The sequence below is a fragment of the Rattus norvegicus genome, chromosome 15, assembly GCF_036323735.1.
Source record: "Rattus norvegicus strain BN/NHsdMcwi chromosome 15, GRCr8, whole genome shotgun sequence".
In the NCBI taxonomy this organism is placed as follows: domain Eukaryota; kingdom Metazoa; phylum Chordata; class Mammalia; order Rodentia; family Muridae; genus Rattus; species Rattus norvegicus.
This window is the reverse complement of record NC_086033.1, coordinates 91,508,570-91,512,940: the sequence shown is the minus strand read 5'-3', so window position 1 is coordinate 91,512,940 and position 4,371 is coordinate 91,508,570. Positions and strand designations below refer to the sequence as shown.

Genomic DNA, 4,371 nt, shown 5'->3' with positions numbered 1-4,371 from the left:
TTGGACTCAATTCCCCAGTAAAAAGATATAGACTAACAGACTGGATACATAAAGAGGGCCCAGCATTTTGCTGCATACAGGAAATAGACCTCAGAGACAAAGACAAACACTACCTTAGAGAAAAAGGCTAGATAACAACTTCCAAACAAATGGTCCAAAGAAACAAGTTGGAGTAGCTATATTAATAGCGAATAAAATCAACTTTCAACCAAAAGACATCCAAAAAGATAAGGAAGGACATTTCATATCCATCAAAGAAAAAATCCACCAAGATGAACTCTCAATCCTAAATATCTATGCTCCAAATGCAAGGGCACCTACATACATAAAAGAAACCTTACTAAAGCTCAAAGCACACATTGCACCTCACACAATAATAGTGGGAGATTTCAACACCTCACTCTCCTCAGTGGACAGATCATGGAAACAGAAATTAAACAGAGACAGAGAAACTAACAGAAGTTACGAACCAAATGGACCCCCATTGGAGGAATTAGGAAAAAGATCGAAAGAGCTGAAGGAGCTTGCATCCCCATATGAACAACAATGCCAACCAACCAGAGCTCCTAGGGACTAAACCACTACTCAAAGACATGGGACAGAACCATGGCCCCAACTGCATATGTTGCAGAGGATGATCTTGTTGGGCACCAATGGAAGGAGAAGCCCTTGGTCCTGCCAAGGTTTGACCCCCAGTGTGTGGTAATATTGTGGGGAGGGGTGTATGGAAAGGGGAACACCCTTATAGAAGAATGGACGGTGGATGGGATAAGGGGCTTATGTCTGGGAATCTGGGAAAGGAAATAAAATTTGAAATGTAAATGAAATAAATACCCAATAAAAACTTTAGAAAATTACTTAACGAACAAGTACTAGATATGGACAAACATATAGCATTTATCAAGGGGTCATGAATTATTACAGTTGAGTAAATTATAGTTCCTAGATCAAAATTGGTTTTAGTCAAATAACAAAACTGATACATATAGGTAGTCACCATATAATGTGACCTAGTTAACTACTATAATTTTTCCTTATCAAATACAATAAATATAAATTGCACCTTACAGAATTATTCTATTGGCCAAACATTTGTACTTTCAAGAAACGATACCTTATTTTCTCAGGTTATTTAATTAAGGAAACTTAAAGTAATTCAATATCAGCTTATTTCAATTATTTATATGATCAATAATATTATTTGAATCTTTCGTTTTCTTTAAATTGAAAATAGATTCTTCTCTCACACAAAGCATCCTAACTCCTCTCTTTCCACTCCTCCCAGCTCCCAGTCTCCCTATGTTTGTGGGTGAACACTGTCATAGAGGCAGGAGGAGGGAGGAAGGAGTAGGGGAATTCTAGAGGAGAAATTGGAAAAGGGGATAGCATTTGAAATTTAAGTGAAGAAAATATCCAGTTAAAAAAAATGAAAAAAAAAAAGAGACATGTATCAGGAGTTGCTTTCTATGACCAGTTATTTAATGCTACATTTTAAGGACATAATTAAAATTAGTTTATAGAAAGCTATCAATTGTTCCCCACTCCTCTATGACATCTATAATTAATATAGGTATAATGAATACACAAGGAAGAAATAATTTCTGTACTAGAATGCAGAGAAAACAAAATCCTATTATAGTAGAGGAAATTGTCATTGTAGTCATCAGTATAGCATGGTTGATATAGTCAAAATGACTGTGTACTCTAACTTGGAATCATGGATTTAGAAAATGCCAACGAGGACCCATCACCTAACAGAAAGACTGTTCATAATTCCTGGAAGGTTAAGTGAAGGAAGGCTCTGAATGAGTAAGGGGGATGAATATAATCACAACGTATTTTATATAAAATATAGTAGCTGTGGGAATAGAATTTCATGTTTTCCTGACTTTTCTTCCATTTAATATTCCATAGAAAAATCCTTGTATAAAATGATTAATTTAATCTGAGATCAATTACACACATTCATTCATTATTCATCATTTCTTGGAACTTTATTTATCATGTATTTTTTTGAGAAAATGAAATTGAACTGTTCTATCACTTTTTGCCGACACTTCTTTTATCTATAATGTACTGAATTAAAGGATATATTGAAAGTAATAGTTTTCGTTCCCAGAAATATGAATATAGAACTCATAGTGCCTATAATCATTTAAAGACTTTTGAAAGGATGCTAATATAGATGTTGGGGAAATTTATTAAAATAAATAAATTTCATTTCCATGCATTAAATAAATCCCTCATCCATTAACACAATTAAAATGCAATTAGATATCAGAAAACATTTTAAAGACACATTGTGTGCAAATACTTTCAAAACATCTTTAATAGCTGACTAGATACAATTATATTGTACTTACATTTGTAAAATCAATTATTAATTACAGTAAAGTATGTCACATACCTGTCAAATTCTCAATAACAGAAAGTTATCATTCAGTGTCTACTCTAGAGGATAAGCCATCTAAAATGAATAAAGGTTTTTATATTCGTGTGCCTTCATTTTTATCCAATTTAATATAAGTGAAAATAGTACTACTTATTTTTATTTGGAGATTTTACTTTATTTTATGTATTTTTTTTCAATTGAGATGTCATGATGTTATCTCTCTTATTTTAACTGTGTCCAGAGTTTACTATGTACCCTAAGCAATCCTTACACTCACAATAATCGCCTGTTCTTTGCCTTGTGATTTCTGAGATATAGACATTACTCAACACCCTTCCTATTCTATCTGAATGTTTTATTTATTAATATATTTTATATAATGGTCTTTATTACCGATCTATAAAATTATATTAAAAAGTATATTTAACTTTATTTGTAGTATTTGTTTTGACACATTTGACTAAATATTATTGAAACATACATAGATCCATAAAATATAATTCCATCCCAAGTTACTGTGGGGCATATAAAAACACACAAAATCATGTGTTACTTACTTGCACAAACTTTTACACCGAACGCATAAATTTGAGTAGTACAGTTTTTCATCATTTTGCATACATTTAGTCACTTTAAACTTTGAAAATGTTTGCTCTGCTCTCTGCTCCTCCTTTTTCTACAGATAGCTGCATCTTCTTATGCAGTTCCAGTCTCATCCCATAGACAAGATGGTGAAGGTCATTTGTGAATAGATTTGCCACTATTGTGCACCTGGTTACCAGGGCTCTGCACTTGGCAAAGTAGAGATTGTTGCCATCAGTGACCCCTCATTGACTTCAACTACATGAACTCCATATTCCGGTATGATTCTATCCATGGCAAATTCAATGACACAGACAAGGCTGAGAATGGGAAGCTTGTCATCAACAGGAAGCCCATCACAATCTTCCAGGAGCAACATTCCATTAACATCAAATTGGGTGAGGCTGGTGATGTGTATGTTGTGCCGTCTACTGGTATCTTCACCACCACGGAGAAGACTGGGGACCACTTGAGGGTGAGGCCAAAAGGTTCAGCAATTCTGCCCCTTTGGCCGATGTTTCCATGTTAGTAATGGGTGTAGACCATGAGAAACATGACAGCTCATTCAAGATTGTCAGCAATGCATCCTGCATCACCAATGGCTTACCCCCCTGGCCAAGGTCATCCGTGACAACTCTAGTATTGTGGAAGGGCTCATGACCACAGTCCATGACATCACTGTCACTCAGAAGACTATGGGTGGCCCCTCTAGAGAGCTGAGGTGTGATGGTTGTGGGTCAGCCCAGAACATCATCCCTGCATCCACTTGTGCTGCCAAGTCTGTGGGCAAGGTCATCTCAGAGTTGAACAGGAAGCTCACTGACATGGCCTACTGTGATCCTACCCCCAATGTACTGTTGTGGATCTGACATGCCACCTGGAGAAACCTGACAATTATGATGACACCAAGAAGGTGGTGAAGCATGTATCCAAAGGTCCACTGAGGACCATGTTGTATCCTGAAGGAAACTTTTTTTCTTCCATTTATATTAAATTGGGTATTTCTAATTTACATTTCAAATGTTATTCCCTTTCCCGGTTATCAACTCCCACCCTTCCACCTTTGATGCTGGAGCTTGCATTGCTCTAAATGACAACTTTGTAAAGCTCATTTCCTGGTATGACAATGATCCCGGCTACAGAAACAGGGTAGTGGACCTTATGACATACATGGCATCTAAGGAGTAAGGAACCCTAGACCATGCACCCTAACAAGGACACTGAGAGCAAGAGACAGGCCCTTGGTTGCTGAGAAGCCCCTGTCCCAACTCGGCTCTTAACACTGAGCCTCTCCTTCACAATTTCTATCCCAGACCTCCGTAATAACAGGAGGAGTCTAGAGAGCCTCCATATTCTCTTGAATACCATCAATAAAGTTTGCTGCATGCCCCCTCCAA

The 4,371-nt window shown here is 36.6% G+C and overlaps 1 pseudogene; it reads left to right on the top strand.

Annotated features, from left to right (window-relative positions):
• Positions 1–3,236: 3,236 nt before the first annotated feature.
• Gapdh-ps105 (Glyceraldehyde-3-phosphate dehydrogenase, pseudogene 105) lies at positions 3,237–4,162 on the top strand (annotated as a pseudogene).
• The last annotated feature ends 209 nt before the right edge of the window (positions 4,163–4,371 follow it).